Source organism: Poecilia reticulata, chromosome 9 (assembly GCF_904066995.2).
Source record: "Poecilia reticulata chromosome 9, P_reticulata-male-v2, whole genome shotgun sequence".
Classification (NCBI taxonomy): domain Eukaryota; kingdom Metazoa; phylum Chordata; class Actinopteri; order Cyprinodontiformes; family Poeciliidae; genus Poecilia; species Poecilia reticulata.
In genome coordinates this window covers 27,760,816-27,782,603 of record NC_088838.1, presented here as the reverse complement: position 1 = coordinate 27,782,603, position 21,788 = coordinate 27,760,816, and positions in this window count along the sequence as shown.

Below are 21,788 nucleotides of genomic sequence, written 5' to 3'. Positions count from 1 at the left end.
GTTATGATTTGATTACTAAAATAAATACATTCTTAAATAGCATTCTAATGTAATGAGATGCCTCTTGATCACCTTGATTTCATTCACACCTTTTTGTTTTTATTGGTGACGCACAGTATGAATAGAAAAAAGGCTGTGTTTAATGCATTGAATTGATGCAGGGTTCAATATTTTCTCCAGGGCTTATAAGGTAATAATCATGAAAAAGATTAAAACTTTCACCTTAATTTGGTTCTTAAATGTTATTAGAACATTCCCTCATTGCTTAGTGATTCAAGGCATCCTCACTGTCTATTCGGTTAGGTTCAGGTGTACAAAGTCAAATAAAAGCAGTTAAACTGCCTCACAAAGCCCAAGATAACCAGAAAAATAAGCCTTATTAGCACTGTGGTCTGAGGCTCTGAGCTCACGTTAGCAGTACAGCCTTCATCGTTGCCCGGGGCAGGACCTGCTACCGTGGTAACTCAGCAGGCTGGTATGACAGACAGATGTAAATTGAACAGGACTTCTTTACACGCTACAGCTGCTGGAGAAAAATCATGCCACTTACCAGGGCTCCGAAGTTCACACATTACTAAGCTTCACTTTACAAAGGATGTGCATGTTTTATGAGACAATTTGGAAGGCTTTTACATTAAAGTTTTGTAAAGGATCAAAGCCTTCCTCAAAATGTATACTATGGCACAAATTGCATTGTTTCGTTTTATCTGAGACTGACAGTTAAATAAAAACAAAAGCACAAAAGCTATTAGGAAATAAGCAGTACAAAGGAACTGCTATTGTTACAATTACCACCTCCTGAACCAAACGGTATTTACAGCTTTCCTGACGAAAATGAAGCGTAGCAAATTATGCTCAAATGCAAACAGAGCTTCCAGAAGATGGAATAAACAGCGTCCCCCTTTGGGAGAAATAACCATAGGAGATAAGAGAAGCTAATAAGGGCAAAGCTGTGTCATCAGAAAAGTGTTTCCCAGTCACTGCAGCCTGAGGACAGGAGCTGCAGCATCTAACTTAGAAAGCTGCAGCAGTCTCACTCCAGAAAGGATTTAACAACATCCATGTAAGAAGCATTCAAAATCTAGATTTAATTTTCATACATGCATGCAATGTTTTAGATTCAATGCACGTTACATATGAGTTCACAGTAGGATTCTAGATTTTCATTTTGCAAAAGACAGTTATAACATGAGACTGCTGTTCCCTGTGGATCTACATCCTGTTATAACCAGCATTCTTCCTGCAGAATTACATTGTTTTGTTGTTTTTTCTGATTTTCTGTTTCCCCACCAGTGTATGGAGAAGCTCAGCACAGTGGGACAGAAATCCAGCCACCAACCAGCACATTAATGTAAATGCAAATGCATTTTATACATCTGCCAACACAGTTTTCTCCAGCTAGCAAATGCAGGCATGGTTTTGGGATTATCACCAGAAACAATGTCAGCTCAAGAAATAGTGCTGTAGTTGTTTTTTTATTTCAGAAAAGAAATTGCAATTCTTTATTCAAATAAAGATGGTGAACATTGGTCTTGCTGGTAAATATTCTTATTTTTATCACTGACCTAGATTGTAATGCATCTTTAAATGAAAATATTATTATTAAGCTTTTATCAACAATCCTGGCGAGATTTCAAAGTGGTTCAACCTCCAAAATGCTTTCATGTTACAGACCAGCTTGTTAAAATTTTTACCTGAGTAAATTAAATGTTTCAATAATGTTATTTTCAAGTGACTACTTGGTTTTATGCTGCATTTAGTTGTTATGGACATCAGGCAATAAAGCTGGAAGTGACATCACATTTGTGATGAGAGCGTCACAAAGCAAGTCAGAAAACACTACTATTAGCAGCACAAGCCTGTAACAACCTATTTCTATCCATACACCACTGAAGAGCTACTATCCAGCAATTTTTAGATGCATTCCCACTTCTGCACACCTGAATCAAATGAATGGCCTCTGCTGAGCTAAAATATGCTGATGAGCCTTTAGATTCAGGAGCGTTGGAGAAGGGAGGGATCTTAAAGTTGCAGGATAGTAGATCTCGAGAGATAGACTTGGGCGCCGCAGCTCTACTCATGCAACTTTTGGACGCATGCCTGCTCCAACACACCCGAGTCCAATGAATGGGTAATGACCAGGTCTTTGCAACACTTGCTGACATCCCAAGATGGTAATTCACCATTTTGATTCAGTTGTGAAGGAGCAGGAATGCTTCCAAAAGTTGCAGGACAGTGGAGCTCAAGGACTGAGTTGCAGATCCCTGGCTTATCCCTGTACTTTCACTTCATACTGTAGAATTGAATTTGGGGGCACTCTTGGTGTTTTGTTTTTTTATTGCGAACTTGGAAAATCCGACTTCCAATTATAAACAGTAGGCAGCATCATTGTAGACATATGTAGTTCAGGGTTTGTCCAATGTCGCTGCTTAGCCTCATGGCACACTATAGATAACTGATTGAATGAAAACATGCATTCCCTCATTCACAGCAGTTATGTTGATTTTATGCAGCTGAGGCTATAAGCAAGCAACATAGAAGATAATAAACAAATGTGAAAGAGCATGGCATTGGCATTTTATGTGATTGTGAAAAAAACATCAAATGTAATGGCTTATATATGTTTTCCAAGTATGGGCTGCCTCAGTTTACACCACCATAGAAACAATGGCTACCAAAAAGAAGATACTTGGCCATTTGAAGCACATTTGTAGCTTTTTTTTTTTGTTGTTTTTTTAATTGGATATACTGCAAATCCTTATAGCGGGTTTCAAATTGAAACTCAGTATTATAAATAGTCTCAATCTCAAAGTTAGATTGGTTTCACTGAGGGAAAAAAAGATCCTGACTAGACATGGAAATTAAAACAGGCGAAATGGGACCCTCAACACACGTTGTCATGAACGCTCCCCCGGGGCGGTAGACCCCCCTCCTTTCCTTAATGACCACAGCCTGAGTAACATTTAATTACCCCAGGCATATCTTGTAACTGGGTGAGAAATATAACCTGCTCTCTAGCCTGGAGTCTGCACCAACGTGACCGATGGTGGGTGTAGACGCCTCAGCATTATCCATCTCCAAATGACCTTAATATTTCAAGAATAATGTGTTCTTTTATCCCCGTTGTCTTAATGTAATAATTTCTCATTATAATATAAAGGCTGTGGTATTGTTGGGACACTGATATAATTGCCTAGCAGGAACCTAATGAAAAAAAAAAAATCCCAAACCCATAGATTCTTTGGCATGTAATGAGGTTGTACAACCACTCTGGATGATCTTTTAGCCACGGCTACCAGCAGGTGCCAGATAATGATCTGATCAGCAAAGGTTAAAACCCGTCAGAGGATGGCTCGGAGGAAAATTCTCTTCTCCTCACAGCTAAGAAACAGTCTTAAGATCCTCGCCCCTCTGCTTAGCTCCTGTATGAGTCAGCTGCTGACTTTCAGTCCCAGCATCCCACAACCACCTCAAGCCCGCTGTGTGTGCGCTTGTGTCTCACCAGGCTGTAATACCATTATAATCTACCACTATTAAGCTTTCTCCCCCCGCCCTTAATCCTTCCTTTAATTTTGTTTGCCTGATCTCTTCTCTATGAAACGTGTTTACCTTTACGTGCGGTTATATCTTACAATGCTGTTGACTGTATTTTGGCACCTGATTTTAGTTTTTTACTGTTTTCTGTTCAGAAAACAGTAAAAGAGAAGGAAAAACAGAATAAACAGGGGGAGAATACATTTTCAGGACAAAGTGATTCAAAACTGCCTTCCTCATGCGTCCTCCCTGAATGACTGAGTTCGGTCTTTGTTTTCTTTTGAGCTTATTATTTTATTTTATTTTTTTTGCTCTACAGTTTGAATCTTCCCAGACTCTGCAGTAAAGTTTTTATCATAGCATTCACTGCAAAAATATGCCCCAGATTTCAAGATCTAAAGGAAATATAGAAACAAAAGCTGACAGGAGTATACCCACCCGGGTGGAGTATCCTTTTGTCTATAAACATGCTCATAAGCGCGCTTGCATTTTTCTACTTTATCAGGTCATTTAAACTTAGGTGTGACATCTCACGGCCCTTGGATTGGCATGTTTTTGCCATAGAAAGTCATTTTTAGTCAAGCCGGAGCCCACTTTGACGATCGGTGCTCTTGTTCGCAGCTATACGTTTGTAGGGAATATTCCCAGAGGTGTCAGCCTTGTCAGCTTCCCATATAGGTCCTGGTGGGAGGCTTCTGCAGGAAACTTTTGTTTCCTCTGCAAGGGGAGGCATGGCTGTGCATTTAGACTTTGCTTTGTTTGGTGCTTGCTGGTGTGTTTGTGTGTCATGGCATTGTTTCAGCAATAGGGAGCTGCCAAATAATCCCTTTATCATTTGCTTTTCTGAGAATCACTTCTTATATTTCTTCCTGTGAACTATACAGGGTTTGATATGGTGCATGCTACCAATCAAAAGCATTTCCTATTTTGTCTTGTAGCTTTTCATCACAATTTTACATCACTTATGGGTTTTGGGTGTGACAATAGAAAATTGGAAGAAATTAGACTGAATACATCTTCAAAGAAACATAATCCAGGAGAAACAAATATTGCATATTTCTAATGTTTACAGCGTGTCCTGTGTGTATAAGAGTGTAATCTCCAAAGCAGAAAGTGGGTTAGAGGTTTAATTTTCCATCTTTGGAGCAGCAGGAGGCAGAGGAATATGCAAGTTAAGAGATTTTTGGGGGTTTTTTTTGGTGCTGAGGCTTGCTTTTGAAACAACAAGAGATATTGCTTCAAAAAGGTCCTTTGTGGCCCTTGAGTTTGAAAAGTCTTTGAAGGTAAACAACCGAAGGGGCTTTAAACAACGTGTCTATGTGTGGAAACACAGATCAGCCGTTCACTGTCGGCTGAGTGGAGTGCAAACCACTAGCCTCTGGTGAGATCTCGCTCTCCTCACCTTATCTCCTGAGCTGTGCTGAAAAACAACCCCCCTCCAACCACCCCTGCCTATCTCACAGCAATCGCATTTTCCTCAGTTCAGATCAGATCCGTTCGTTTCACATCTCATCTCTGCCTCTGAAAGAATTGTATTTCACTACATAATCAAGCTCTGGATTCCACATAAACAGCTCATGTTTCCCCTGAAACTTTTTTAACCTAATAAAATAATTCCCCATGCTATACAATTTACCCCAGTTCTAATTTGTCATAAATATTGGAATTTTAAGTTAAGGTGAATTAGATTGCTCCTTGATTCCTGTGGGCTGAACTTACAAAACCAGTGAAATGAAGGCATATGATCCTGTTAATAGCAGAAGGCCATCAACAAAAAAATAAAAAAATAGTACTGAAAAAATAGTATAGAAAAACAGTGTTTCTATACATATATGTGTGTGTGTGTGTGTGTGCGTGTGTGTGTGTGTGTGTGTGTGTATACACATTACTAGTGAGACTAGATTTAAAAAAATAATGTTACTTTCAGGATCTGTAATTAATTAATCAAAATAATTGCATTTTACTTGAAAACCATATATCAACAAATGAACATCAAAAACCCTTCTTGCTGCTAATCTATTAAACAGATACACTAGTTTATTCATATTTGTTATTCTTAATCTGTTCATCAAATTTAATCAAAACCGTACATCGACAAAAACACACTTTCAATTCAAAAACCGTTTTTGCTCCTAAATTATTGAACAAATAGACATATAAGCTCAACAGCAAATTCAACCATCAGTTTGGTGCAAAGTACTATTCTTCCAATTCAGCTTTCAAGTGTTTCAGGAACCCCTGATCACTCATGGAGATTTTTTAGAAATGTGAACTGTGGAAATATGTCTTGCTGTATCATGTTTTGCATTGAGATGCTCTTTTATTTGATTCCCTTTAGCAAAATTTTCAAGCAGCCGTAGATTTTACCAGCATCTCATTAGAAGCAAAAGTGAACAAACCATCGCTTTGTTTGTGGATAAGTAATATTGAAAGTAAGTTATACTTCACTTTCAATTTGTGTTCAAATTGAAAGTAAAGTGTTAAAGTCCCACCCCTGGTATATATATTTATATATAAATTATAAATAGGTAAATGCCGACCTATATGTCCATCAAATCATGCGATGCAACTGTCAGAAACACTGACTGCTTCAGTAAATCAGAGGCAAACTAAATCATTAAACACTTTTTCATTTTATCCACCAACTGATTACAGTTGTGAAGAAAAAAAAACATTTTTATTCAAGATTACTCCTTGAAAATCCCATATCAGCCTAAGTTTAATCTGTCTTATCTTCAGGTAATATTTGCAGCTTTTACTCACCTAAACTGGTTTTGATGCCCGGTCTTGCCACAGTGTTGTTCTGTAAAAACACTAATTTCATGTCAGAATGCTGAGATGTGGGGCTCGTGTTCAATGTGCTCAATATTTCCTTCAGAGACTGTGGGGCATGAGAATCGATCTGAATCTGTGTTCACATTCACTTCTGCTGGAGTTAATAGACCTGGCTGGAGCCGTATTGAAATTGAAAACATGTTGCACTGACATACCAGGCAGTAATCACAGTCTAATCTCTCTCCAAGAAAGCTGGGAAAGACGCATGTTGCTGGAACTGCCAGTCTGTAGAAGTGGAGTTGTTTAACCCTTCTGCGTGCAAGGACTGAGGCAAACGTGGAGGACTGTGGCAAATGATACACGTTTTACGGGTGTGGGGTCGGTTGGACCCCATTTGTAAACACAAGGGTTAAGAAGATAACATAGAGCCACAGTAAAAAAACAATCTGAGTGAGTTGCTCCTGCTGTTTGTTTTTAGATATGTATTTTCCTCTTCTTCTTCTTTACTGCAAAATCATGATAAATTGATAAGAAGCATTATACATTAATACCACTATTATTCATAGTGTTAAAAAACTGCACTGACAGTCGCTACCACTGGAATTCAAACAGTTTCAGTGATTAAAAAACTATACTTCAAATATGGTTATTTTAATGTTTTAGATCTGATTCTATACAACCTTTTACCTCTGTAAACCATAGGCGGCAGCACATATAAACTCCATGACAGGAACATTATCTTGAAAGAAGAAATGAACCTTGCTCATTTCAATTCTAGTTATCTGGAGTCTTATTTGGTTGTTTTACTGCTGAGTCACTTGGCAATGTGTAAGACATTGAAGGGAAATGTCTTCCAAACCCTTTGTTTTCAGTTAACATTTGCCAAGTGACTCAGCAGTCACTTCAGACACACTTCTACAGAGGCAATAGAGCATAGCTGTTGAAAGAACTCCCTGCTGTTTGGTTTCCTAAACACATTTTCTTGACCCTGATGAGAAACATCACAATCAAATGAAGGAGGTTTTAACGCATGTTGCTAAAAGAGGGAACATAACAGCCACCTTGCTTTGGATTAAGAAAACGAGTCTGAAAAAGGTGCATTAGAAACATTTTTTTTTCTTTTTTGTCCTTTTTTTGCCTGACAGTCACAAAAACACAATATGCTGCTTTACATTTAGGGAATAATGTAATTTTCCTATTACCATAGGAATGGTTACCATATACCATATTTATATGGTAACTATATTTACCATATAGTTAAAACCAGACGTTTATATGCACCAAATAAAAAACTACATTTGCACCCAAATTTCAACTTTGTGGCTGATGACTTTAGATGGTGCTTCAATATTTCCACATAATGTTCTTTCCTCATGATGACATCTATTTTTTGAAGTGCGCCAGTTCTTCCAGCAGTAAAACATCCTCACAGCATGATGCTGCCACTGCCATACTTTACAATTAGGAAGCCCAGTAATTTGGAGAAAAAAGTCGTCCCATTTTTCTCCAAATTTAACCATTTCGTTATGGCCAAATATTACCACATTAATTTAATCAGACCGCAGGATATTTCACTAAAAATGAAGATTTTCAATCCTGTGCTTGGCTATAATTGTTAAAACAGATGAACATGGCACCTTAAAGCATCTGCAAATTATTTCCAAGATTTCACCAGACTTCTGTGGCCTTTAACTATGTCCAAAAGTTTGCCTTCAAAATAACTGAAGTCTCTGAGAAGTTTCAAATACCGTGACATTGTCATCTTGGCTTTTCCTAAATTGTTTAAGAAGATAGAAACTATTCTATACGCAAACCTCTGACTTTAAAGATAAAGATCGGGTGTAAGCTTATGATTTCAATTTTAGTATTTAGATGTGCAAAGCTAGTAGAGACATACCAGTAAAAACTTTTATGGCTCTGACAAACATTGGTCCACTTGGGCCGAATTAAAAATGCACTCCACACTTCTAAGAATGTCTCTCTAAAAGTGTAAAGCATGTATAACATGTATTTCATTTCACAATTATGCAATAGTCTGTGACATAATACCTCAATAAAACCTGGCCAGGAATATGGCTTTAATGTGACAGAAAGGTCAATGGCACTTAATCTATCTACAAAGAGCAGAACTTGTAGACCGCTTTCAAAAACACATTGTACTCTGAATAAACTGCAAGGCAATGTAATTGTTTCCATTTGAGAAAAGATGGCTCTCCATTTCGCCGTTTTCTGTCATGTCATTGTAATACAGCGCTGAAGTGCAAACACTTGTTAAAAACAGGCTAACATTTTAGAGATTGTAACCGCTGCTGGAGGTGCCCTGAAAGCTTTCCCAGGTCGGTAAGAATGCTAATGTGCAATCTTTAAGTAAGAAGACATCACAGTGAAGCTTTACTCCAGCTGGGCCAGACAGGACTCATTTCTGAGGGAAGACAAGATGATTGCATTGTGCTGCAGGTACAAACCAATTCTGTACTTTGAAAATTCAATTCTGTCATAAAGTTTTATTGCTATGCAGGAATGCATCTAAATCCCCACTATGAGAGCATAATATTGCCTACACTTGATATTGTCGAGTCTTACCATGCTCGCCATGCTTTTTCAGATAGCAGGAGAGAATTTGTAAGCACCACTGCACATTAATTTGTAAGGCCATTCTTTTTAAGCAAACAATAGAAGCAGCGCTCCCCTCTGTGCTTCTGCTGCTGCTATCTCTCATAATGATGACTCTCTTTACTCCGTGCTTCCTACCAAGTTCACCAACAATTGAACCTTTTTTTTCACAGCAGCTGTTTCTATGACGACGAAAGACCCCTCTGCAACTTTAAAATGTGATAAACATGACAACCAGATAATGGATTTGATTAATCCAGCTTGCGTCTATTGACTAAAACCAGATAAGAACCACAAATAAAAATGTATTAATGCTGTTTTCACTATTCACACATTGTGGTGTGAATATCTCTGAGCCTTGTGTGGAAAAACGGAGCTTCCTAAGCCGCGATATTACATCGAAAGTGAGTTACAACACTAACATTTTGTGAGCTGGTCACAAACGCATCCGGCAGTGCACTAATATCCAAGAAAATCTCTGAGGTAAAGCTGCAGAAGGTCTTTCTGTGATATGAAAATATAACTGTGTTATTGCCTGCCGGAGGTTTATGAGGCGGTGGTTGCAAAAAGGGAAACCTTGGGCTTTTCTCTGTTTTCCTGTCTTATTGCATTTGACAGTACAGTGACCACATATATGTCCATCCTGTCACCGGTTTAAATCGAGAGTTTTGAGAAACTACTTTTGCCACTGTCCACCGTGGCTCCACTAAAATCATCTCGTAAAATGTTGCACAAATAGCTGCTGCTTTTAAAAGGAGCAACACATGATTACGTGTGGCCTGATGATGATGATGATGCTCCACCCTCTGTGTCTGCCAATCATGAAACTAGAGTGAAATTAATCACTCTTTGGACTGTCAGTTGGCGTCAGTCCGCAGACATTTATCTTTGAACTCATGTCAGTAATTTGGCAATAACAGTTCCTTTGATTAATTCACTGCCTGAATCTCTGCCAAAGGAGCAGAGGTTCAGAGACAGTGACAGATTGATGTTGCTTGTACCCTGTAATTCTGTGGCCCTCAAACTTTACAATGATTAGGCTTGTGTACAAATGACAATACTGATAAATGGCATGCTCCTGAACTACTCCTGTAATAATATAGTGTGTCTGGATTATTGTATGCATGCAGCTCTGTATTCTGAGGTAAGCTACAAGGTTAGATACTGTCGGTAACGTACATCTGATTTCATGGTGCATTGCAGCAGATTGCTTTCCAGCACCGGTTCACTGCGTCCCCCAGATCGGCTTTAGTCATGCTGCTTTAGTAAAACTGTTGACACATCTTAAACTAACAAAGTTAATTTGTGAACCGAAAAAGTTCAGCGGAGAGGGGAAGACACCATAGTTTGTCAGACGTGTAAAAGGAAAAGCTAATTCAGCTCATGTGGTTTTCCATATTGCCAGCTCTGCTGCACAAGCTTGACACTTACTTCAGTGCCTCTCATGGGGTTTCCCTGAGAGGTAAGCAAAACTCTTAAGTTATTCCAAGTCATCTGACAGCTCAGAAAATAGTCCCAGATTTCATTTTAGTTTTTTTGTTGTTGTGTTTATTTTGTTTGCACAGATTTACACACAGCCTGCATTTTCTATGGCCTATATGAGAGTTGGTGACTGTTATCTTTCACACTTTTGATTCCCATAGGAAGAACCAGAGTCGTAGTTTTAGCATCATATTGCCACATACCAAAGTTAAAGTTTGTGCCAATTAACACATTTAACTGATTCATTGTTTTAGTCACTAAATCGTTTAAAAATAATGCTGGTCTTGTTTTTTTTTTATGATGCAGTTTCTGCCTGCGTGAGTGTCAGAACTCAGCCACTATCTAAGTATGCTGTTTCTGGCAACAGAGGTGTCATGAGAACCTGATCAAATGTGAATTTCAGGAAATGTGTGATCTTGTCACAGGTGTTGGATAATAAAAGAATTTAATTGTTACTGAAAAAAAAAATAGAACATAATCTCCTGAAAATCTCCTGAACACCATCAGCAATGGATAGAGAGAGTAGGAGTCCAACAAGAGCATTTTGAAAGGTGTTGGTGAAATCAGTAAAAATGTGTGTAAAAGGTAGCATGTTTTGTACATGACCATAAATTAAATAGTTCACATTCATTTTACATAAAATATACTGGATGCCGTCTAACTATTAGCTACTATTAACATATTTATTTTAACTCAGTATATTTGTATAGTTACAATTGTTATATAAATGCAATTTTCAAAGACGAACTGGTCCAATGTTTTATAGAAAACAATAATTTATGGATAGAACACTCCAATTTATTCAAATACATCCCAGTCAGATCCAGATCAAATTTCCTTTTTACCCATCATTCCTATGTAGCTGAGTATTATCTCCATGTTATTGTTAAGAAAATATGTCTCACTGCTATAATTCCCTTATGAAACTACATGAACAAAACATATGTGCCTTGCTCACAACCCTGTGGAACTCCATTATCAATTCCGAGGCATGAGGAATATTTATCTTTTGCATTAAAAACTGTCCATCAATTGACCAACAATTGATTTTGTTCTCTTTAATGCCAAATAATATATTTAAGTCCCTGCAACATGTATCTTATTGTGTAAAATACAACTTTTAGTCATCACAGAAAAGTAAGTTTATAGTATAAGGTCACAAGCAAATCATTTTTGGCTAATTCTGGCCTTGGTTTCTGTTACAACGGGGTTTATGCATTAAATCCCTTTTGTATTCATTTGCATAAACATTCAAACCTTGTTCCGCTATTGGTTTTCTGTCTACAACCACTTTATACCTCAGATTCCCGGATATTTTTAATAACAGATTCACTACCACCCCAGAAGTATGCAGTACACAGTCTGTCAGTGGCTTGACTTCTTGATACTAACACAATCCTCCTGCTGCTGGTAGATCTATCTCAGAGAAAAATGCAACAGTAATTTGAGAACAAAACTGAACGTTTCATCTTAACAGTCTTATACTTTTAATCCACGGAAATCGAAAACTTCATTTTCAGGTTTGCATTGCTCAGTTTGCTTGTGTTGATTTTTGAATTATTTAACATGGATGGTTGAGGTGCAGACAGGCAGTTTGGGGCCTGGGTAGTTTTGGCAGTCTGGTCCTATTAAAAAAATAAAGAAAACGGATGAGACAGGAACTCTGCCTCCTAGTCTCAGCTGTGATATGAGTCCAAAAATAATGTGTGTAACCGTAGCTTTTCTTCTCACTGGGTCCTTTTAAAGTCACAGATGGTTAAACTCTGAATGAAATTAGACCAAATTTCCTTATTTTGTTAGTAAATGGGCAGCATGACTGTTAAGACAAATTTCACTCTCTACCTATCTGCCAGTTATATAAACACATATTACTGGGTTTACTAATATGATTCCTGTTTTCTCTGCCTGACAAATACTTGCCAGTTGATGTGGAAAATATTTTGAAGTCTTGTCACTGTGTTGTGAGCGTGGGCGTTATTTTTCAGTCTGTGTTTCATTCAGCTCCGGGTTTCTGGCTGTATCCATGGAGACTCAACTGTGCTGTGACCCCTCCCCTAGCAATACCTTATTAAAGTGAAATTCTGTAATTTAATAAAATGAAATTGCTGAAATTAGATTAGTCTACTATTACAACCATTATGATTATCTTCACAGCTCTAAATTTCTTAAACGTTCTGCTCATTGGTGAATTTTCTGACTCTAGTCCCTGGCAGAGCAAATGCATGTTCATGCTGCAGACATGCAATAACTGATGACCTTTTTTTATTTATTGGTCATAAAGCTTTATTTATTTAGTTTGAGCTAAATAACTTGTCAGTGCAACATTTTGAATTGCCACAAGGCTCCATCTTGGCATGTACCCTTGGCTTATTCCAGCTGCCTGCTTAAAGCATTAAGGAGATTTGCAGGCCTGGGAAGATGTAACAGCTGAGTTAACATTGGACTGTGTAGGACAACATATGGCTGAGATACAGAGAAATGCTCAGGACTGGTAACAGGGAGGCTTAAGGATGTTCCCTGCTTCATTATGTCCCAGACAAGCTTTTGGACTTGCAAGCCAAAGTATATTTTCTGCCCACTGCCCACGCATATTATAAGGAGTGGAGATAGAGGGCTAGGTTGTCCAGGTGTGAAGAAAGCCTGCTGCAGAATGTGAATTGGCTGAATTCAGATAAACTGGGTGTCAACTTAACGGCTCCTCAAAGAAATGGGAAAAAATTCAGGTGCCTGTACAAAATGTTGATAGGTAATACAAAGAAGTGGTCCAACATTCATGCATCAGCTCTAACAAAACTTTTTAGACTCGGACCGAATCACAATGCCTACAGGATTTAATCTTCAAGATGACAGTTCTGTACAGGATTTTCCAGACTGGAGTAGTAAAGGAACATTGTCCAAAGAAGGTGGTGACACTCACTCATTGGATAAACTCATGAGCTGGCTTCTACAGCCTTTACCATCCAAGGAGCCATTTTCCCCCTCAGTCCAGCTCACAAAGGAATGACCTTTATTTAATAAAAAAAAAAGAAAAAAAAGGACAGCTTACAATTTTTGATAAATGTCGACTATTGGAAATTTGTTGCCTGCTCACCAGAGAAATTAAAACTCATCAAAGCTTCACAATAACAGAGATTAGAAGTCTGGAACAACACTATGATTGTTGCTGTCCAATATTTTATATCAAAAAACTTAACATTTCTCCCTCTGTAGACCACAAAAAAAAAAAAACTTTTTTTTTTCAGTAATGTGTGACTGGAAGAGCCAGTTGTAGTGCACCAAGTTCACCAATATATCTGAATGGAATCGTTAAATATTCATCAAGGTTAGAGTTTTCTGTGTCTCACAGTAAGAATGCAATGGAATTAAATTAGTTCCAGTTTATGAAGTCAAAATGTTTGCTCCTTGCTCCTAAAGCTCTTCTGAGACCAGTAGCACAATGATGAATGTGTTCACCTCCTCACTCACTAATACAATTATTTAAACAATCCCACCTCTTTTATAATTTAATCCAGGTGGATTTTTGTATTATTTGAGAGAACAAATCATTCCCTTTTAATATGCTGGAATTTACAGGGGGAGGGGAGTAGAGAGAGAGGGATCCTACACAATGACATGTTTCTACTTAGACAGCATAATTTCCATAGTTTTCCATTCAGTAATTACTAACATAAAAGACTTCAACAATTGTAAAAAGAACCAAACATTTCATGGCCTGACTAATGGCTAGCCAGGGGCTTTATAAGACTCCTGTTCACATAGCAGAGTGGAGTCACAAAAGATTTCATGCAAAATCCAAATTCACTCTCACATTTCAACGGTTCTTTCACAAACAAAAATTAATGAGCTCTGTGGAACAGGGAGGTGTCTATAACAAGCAATTTCCATCTGTGCTTCTGTATATGTGCAGAAGTATTATTGATACAGTTGCACACTGATGAAACTATGATTGGCTTCCTCCTGAGCTCAATTCGCAAATGACACCAGGCTCTTCATCTTAAAAATTTAAAGGTACATGTTACTGAGGAGAGTTGTGGGAACTACAGCATCACTAACAGATCGTTTGACTCAAACGCCACAGGAAAGGGACAGTTCAAAAAGAATGTTTTTTTTTTTTTTTTTTTTTTACCACAAAAAAGAAAAAAAATCTACAAACCAAGTAATTGCCTGACAGATCCAACAAGCTGAATGTCGAGATACACAAAACTCAGAATACTGCTGTCTCTAAATGCCAAATGAATTTGCCCGTAAAGCAAAAACTAAGCAGAAAATGTATTTTTAGAACATAACAGTATCAGCACAATGTATATTCACTATAGGGTTTATAGGGTGGTAAAAATAAAATCACTAGAGCTACTTACTACACATTCTCTGCCTTATTTAAAAAGGTTTGAGCTTTTAGAAAACTGAGATCTTCTTCCTAAAAGACTTCTGCCTCCAGCTCTTAATGACAGGACACATCAAATGTTTTTTTATCCTTTAGGAGAGGACATCTGCTCTACCAAACTGTTAACATTTACACTCTCTCAGTTAATCAGAATAGAAGAATCCAATTCAAAATATATGTTTGAACTAAAAAAAGCATCTATCTTTTTGAGCCCATGGTGGTAGCATCTCTTGGTTTGGATCACAGCAGTGAAATAATTCTACCTGGTGTTTATGAACAGCATCTCAAAGTGGAGTTGTTCTGGAGAGCAGGGTGACTGTTTTGGACGAGACGTGACTGGCCAGAAGAAACGGGGTGACTACTCTGTCACCCCGTTTAATTTGTTGTGGTGAACAAAGAGCTAAGTTAAAAAGAAAAGCTCTTGATTTACCAGTCCTGCCACATTTCAACCGTCACCTATGGTGGAAAGAAATGAGTCAGGCTAGAAAGTAAAAGATCCTGGATAAAAGCAGCTGAAATAAGCTCCCCCCTAAAGCTGGACTCCTACAGACAGAAAGAGCTCATAGTGAAGCTGCTGCTCTTCTGCATCGGAAGGAATCAGTCGAGGTGGTTCGGGCACCTTATTAGGATGCCTTCCTGAGCCTGACCCTTTGGATGCATGTCCCTCTGGAGGCATGACCTTCTGGGAGGAGAGCCAAGGGCAGATCCAGAATCTGCTGGAAAGAGTTTTTCTCCCTTCTGGTGAGATGGATGTCAAGGTTTCTCTCCTGGACTTCTTACTCCAGCGACTCAATATTAGATAAGTAGAAAGGTGGTGGAAGGATAATCATTTCTTGTCTTCTTTAAGTGGGAATATGCAGGTGGATCGCAATAAAATGTAACATTACTGAAACTTCCACTTATTTCTCTATTCACTAAATGAAGCACATTATTTAGTGCTAGATTACTTACACACAAAATGTTGCTTTTAATTCATTATTTCCGTTAATTATGGTGGTTTTCTACTGGTAGCCAATAAAAACACCACATTTAATTCCTTAGAAGATTATAACATTACTTCAAACCAATAATTTCAAAAGATACTTTTAACTTGACAAATGAGCCTTATTTGAAGGCATATTCCAATTTAGTGAATTGTACCTGTACATGTTAACAACCATATGGTACAACAGATAAGATAATGACAATATTTGATGCCACATTGAACACAATATATGTGCTGTTATTGAGAAGGTGTGAGAATGTTATGAGAAGTGATATAAATGAAACAACTACATCACTTCTTTTTACCTCCTAATGCTCATCTTTTAGATAAAATAGGTAAAATGACTTATTTACAACTATCAGTGCTTAGCCTGATGTACATTTAGAAGTATGAGGCTGTTGTGTCTTTTTTTTTTTTTATTGTTTTACTTTTTTAACATCAATGTCTGAAACATCAAGGGCTGCACAGTGGCGCAGTTGGTAGAGCTGTTGCTTTGCAGCAAGAAGGGTCTGGGTTCGATTCCCGGCCTGGGGTCTTTCTGCATGGAGTTTGCATGTTCTCCCTGTGCATGCGTGGGTTTTCTCCGGGTACTCCGGTTTCCTCCCACAGTCCAAAAACATGACTGTCAGGTTAATTGGCCTCACCAAATTGCCCCTAGGTGTGAGTGTGTGTGTGCATTTTTGTGTGTCCTGTGTGTCTCTGTGTTGCCCTGTGACAGACTGGCGACCTGTCCAGGGTGTACCCTGCCTCTCGCCCGAAACGATAGCTGGAGATGGGCACCAGCAACCCTCCCGACCCCACTAAAGGGACAAGGGTGTAAAGAAAATGGATGGATGGATGGAATGTCTGAAACCAGAAAAAAATGCTTGTGCATTTGCAGTTAGCACCAGCGCCTCTCTTGGGCCTGAAGTAAACATTACTAATAAATGTCACACATGAGTCTAACTGATGCATGGATTCCTGCAGATTGAGAAACAAAGGTCTCTTACAGAAAACTAGGCAAGAGGTATTGATTCCAACATCACATGGAGAGAGAGAGGCTGATATCATGAGATCAGGACTCAGAGGGGAAAATATGCCTGGGGAAAAACATGGCGTTTAAAAGACAATGAAAGAGCTATGAAACCCAATGTGATGTGATATGTATGTGTTTGTAGTTCTACATAAAAAAAATACATCACAGCAGTTAATGTCTTTCCATGCAGTGGGTCAACTAATTAGCCTACATCTGCATCTCCTGGTACTTTGGCACCACAAACCCAAATCTTGAATCTGTGAGAAAACAGAAGCACCACACATCTCATTGAAACATTCAAACATTTGTGCTTTATTATCAATTATCGTTATAGAGATACTGTAGGTAAGGTGACAGGTAAAGCAACAGAATAAGGTCCAGAGTTTGAGTTAGTTTTGAAAATATTCACCAGGTGGCTATGTTCAGTGAATGTTAGGGTAGAGCCATTGCAGCTATATGAAACTTATTGCATTTCCCTGCTGCTAATGTGTGTACTTCTTTATTGGTCTACAAAAATGGTTAGAATTGATTAAACTTGACATGTAAAATTTTAGTTCCATTTTAAGATGATCTAATATTTCATTATCTAATATTTCATTTTCATTTCATTTACAAATAATAATAATAAAAAAAACATCAGCAAAAATGGAATTGACTTTTCAATTGCTTTTCTAATTGAAAAGATCAGAAAAGCAAAAATCCCGTGTAAGACCTTGAGGGCCGAGATGAAATCCGGCTGCTGTTAATTTATCATTCCTGTAAACAATCTCTGCAGACTAAAATGTCAAAATGCACAAAATAAATTTCTATCACTACATATTTTCAGTTAATATTCTGGCACCTTTCCTTAGTGATTGTAGCTCTTCTGCCGTGGTTTCTCCAAAGGCATCACTGAGCTTTTATTGTGTTGGATCTTCCAGCAGGTTATCTTTGCCTTTCGTTTTTATCTTTTTGTCGAAGCTAGACCAGTGTTAACGATACATCGGCCTGGTCACCACCGTCGCTGGTTCTTTTAGGGTAGATTGCGGTGATTCGCATGAGTGAGCCATTAGGAAATGGATGTTTTCATGACCCTGTGAGAAGAGGAGTGAGTGGGTAGAAAGAGACAGGAGCTCTAATAGCCCGTATAACGTCTCTATGCCTGAGAGCCAGAAATGCTTTACACGTAAGTTGAAAGCTGTGTATTTTTAATTGCCTGAAGGATACAATTAAGTACTAATTTGCAGTGCCTTGTAAAAATATGCAACTGTTACATTTTTATTATGTTGCTACTGCAAATCTGAATGTATTTTATCAAATTATTTTGCATCGATAGACTTACATTAAATAGTATATAATTTTGAAATGGATGAAAAGAACAGATAGCTTTTTAATAAAAAACAATCTGTAGTATGTCCATCTGTATATCGCCATACAAAAGCATCGTATGTAAGGTTAAGGTTCATCTCTACTGACAGGAAAATGCCAGTGTGACCATGATTTAAATTTTTGCTTGGGCTATTCAAACAACCACATGAATATGGTTGTACTGTCAGAGCCACTCCATTGCAGCTCTGGTGAAATGTTTGGGGTTGTCCAGTAGGACTGTCAGCCTCTGCTGCATTCGCTCCATCCATCCTTCGATTAATTCTGATTGTTGTATGTGTATAATATTGTCTCCGTCATGTTTCACGCTGTCTCTTCAAGGAGATTTGTTACTTTAGTTTTTTTGCCAGATGCAATGCTATGTACGTACGCAAAAAATGCTCAGTTATTCTGACCAGAGGACTGTTTCAGATGTTCCATAGGACAAACTGGAATATTGTTCTACAGGATTTTCTATATGGCACGCTTTCATGAAGGCAAAGTTTACAATGTCTTGACCAATAACTTCCCTGCAGGGTAGCTCTGCAGCTTACTGTGGACTTCTTGCTTGCTTCTCTGATTAATACTTACATTGTTCAACCTCTCAGCTTTGATGGGCGGACATTTCTTTCTAGATCGGCAGCAGTTTCAAATTACCTTTGCCGTTTCAATTTACAACGACGGAATGAACAGTTTCCTGAGAAAAGCCTAAAGTTTTGGATGTTGTTTCATGACCATCCACTGCTTCAACCTGACATGTCTACCATATTTCTTGGTCTTCATAATGTTCTTTTTGTTCACTTTCGGTCTCTAACAAACCTCAATTCAAACCTCTCTTATTTGTAAGCAAATATGGAGAACAAAATATTCTTTCACTTCCGTCTTTGTTATGTTCTAATTCATCCATAAAATACATCAGTGTTTGTGGTTGTAACATGCTGAAATGGAAGGAAGAAACTCACTGCAAAATGTATATCTTAGGTAAGGTGACAAAGCAGGATATATTTATTCTGAATAATACAGAAATCAAATAACGTGGATATTCATCTTGCTTCTTAAATTGAAAAACCTTTTGACAAGGTTTGTCTTGTTTGGACACTCTGGTCTGGTAAAAGCTCTGAAAAGACATGAGAAACACTTAGTCCTTCCAAAGAAATATCTGTTGTGTACAAAACTCCAGAGCTCTTAAGGATGTGGGGTGTGTGTGTTTTTTCTTCCTTTGACTCATAAAAGGCTTTGGAGTAAAAAGGTTCTGCAAGCTGAGAGCAACACTCACATATTCTCCATTTGAATGCGTAAAGGGGCATCTTTAGCTTGGTGTGTTTAATTCATTACATCCTCTCTCTTGGTTAGGCTTGAACAGTGCTTCTTACTTCTTTCTTCTGCTGCTCTGTGGTAGCTGCTGGCTGGGCGAACAGCCACAACTCAGCCAATGAATTCAGAGTCAGTACCATGTCTCAGAGCAGGTATCCCTCCCGCTGAGAGCTGAGGTTTGCCACAAGGATGACCCATCACACCCTCCCAGAGCAACACCGGGGCAAAAGAGTTTACTGACACACTCGAAAGATGCCCTTTGGGAAAATTAGCCGCTTTTCTTCTCCTCCTGTACTCCTGTACCTGCTGCCCATCATCCCTCTCCCTGCACTGTCCAATACTGTAAAGGTGTGGCTGGCTCCCCCCTAAGGGAGCTATTTACCTTTTATAAAGCTTATTGCTATGGAAATTGTGTGTAATTTCAGGGCCCATTAACGGTGAGAGTGCAGGCGTGCATATAGAGCGCTGCTATCATCACTGTGGAGCCTACGATCACCCAGGGCTGAATCTCAAATTCGTCGCTCCTTTGCTAGTCTTCCCCCCCATAACAAATCATCCACCAGACACTAGCAGAATAAGGAACTGACAGGCTGAGGAGTGGGCAGCTGGCACCAAGAAATGTGAGTTGGACAGAGTAAGTGGGAAATTTGAAGAGGAGGCAGCTGTTCCGAGCGTCACAGGGAAGGGAAGATTGGAATACTATATGCGAAAGATGGAAGCAGTAGCAAAAAGAGCGAAAGGGATAGGGGAAGAAGATCCAAGGAGAATCAATATTTATACTGCGAGGCGAGACAATTCAGAGGCAGTAATTAAATTGGTGTGTCATATTTCATTCCATTACTAGGCCACGCTTGCATGCAAATTATCCAAAAGGCCTTCTTTTCAAGTGGATTTCATTTCTTTTATGACAGTGAGTAGAACTGAGCCAGGCAGAGAAAAATAAAGCACCATTCCAGTATTCATGAGCCTATTGTTAGGAACTCAGGGGGGTATTCAGCTGCAGTTCAGCAGGGGGTAGTGTCTCCACTGTAGAAAGATTTTAGACTAAAACCTAGGATACAGGGTTGAGAGGCAAATCCATCCCGTCTGAATGATGATTAGTAAGATGAGGCAACACTGCTGTGTATTTGAATCACTTTTTGATTCTTGGCATCACCTCCCATCTTCCCCTCTCCAGAGTCGAGAAAAATTAATAAAACATATCAAAGTAAATTTTACATTGGAACACTGCCTTCACAGACGCTTTGGGTCAGATATAGCCTCCTTTAAACATTTAGTAACTACACATCCCCAGTTATTTACATAGATTTGGAATAACAGCTCTGGTGTGGTATTGGGTACTTTGCTTGCAAAGGAAATTGCATGGCTGACTCTGGAAGGTGACCGCCCCTCTGTAAACCCTGCCACCAGTGTTTGCTGTGAGCATTAGTTGCAGGTGCTTGCCTCTCCATTCCAGTGTTATGCATTTTTGACAAATGAAATTTGAGGGTGGGGAGGGGGGCGAAACAAAACACAGCTGTGCTCAGAGCAGCCAATTAAAAGTTTCTCTTCCATCTCTTTGCTTCTCAGAATCAGCTGTTTTTGTCCTCCGCTTCAACTCCGCTGCACAAGAAAAGAGATCAAAGGGTAGCGAAGTGTTCACCGCAGTGCATAAGTGACTAACTTTTTAACTGAATCTTTTTTTCCCCATACCTTTCTTTCTTCTTGCTGACTTTATTTGATCTTCGAGGAAGGATGAAATGACCCCGACCCGAAAGTGCAGGCAGAAGCACTTTGTGGTAACGGCTGTAAATCCTGTGGAGCAGTGCCATGCTCCAAGCCCAGGTTCTACTAGTGGCATCTAAAGTGATGCTAGTGGGAAACACAGCATTTGTGGCTACGGTGGCAGAATAAACAACAGCTGCATATGTTTTGCATCCCCATGCTGGCAGCCAAGGGGAATTGTGGCTGTCAGATAAGATGACTGCCTCTGCAAGTTCCAGGAATTTCTCTTGGTGCATTATGCAAACCTCGATTTCTAGGAAGTAAAAGCCATTTATTAATTGAACCTAAGCATGTAACTTGCTAAATAATTGAAATCTTTCTTTGACAGAAACTTGTTCAAATTTTATTGACAATGTTTCTGGTTTTCAGTGTCCTGGTTGTTTTGAAGTATAGAAAATATACAATATTTTCAGTGATTTTAAAGAACATTTTTTGTAATGATTTGTAATATAAAGAAACAGGATGTGATAGTTTAAGAAAAAGAGAAAAATGTGGCAAAAAAAAAAATAGAAACAATTTCCGACCACACATATTTCTTTACAGGGTCATAGTGAGAGACAAGGTACAGCTGGGCAGAT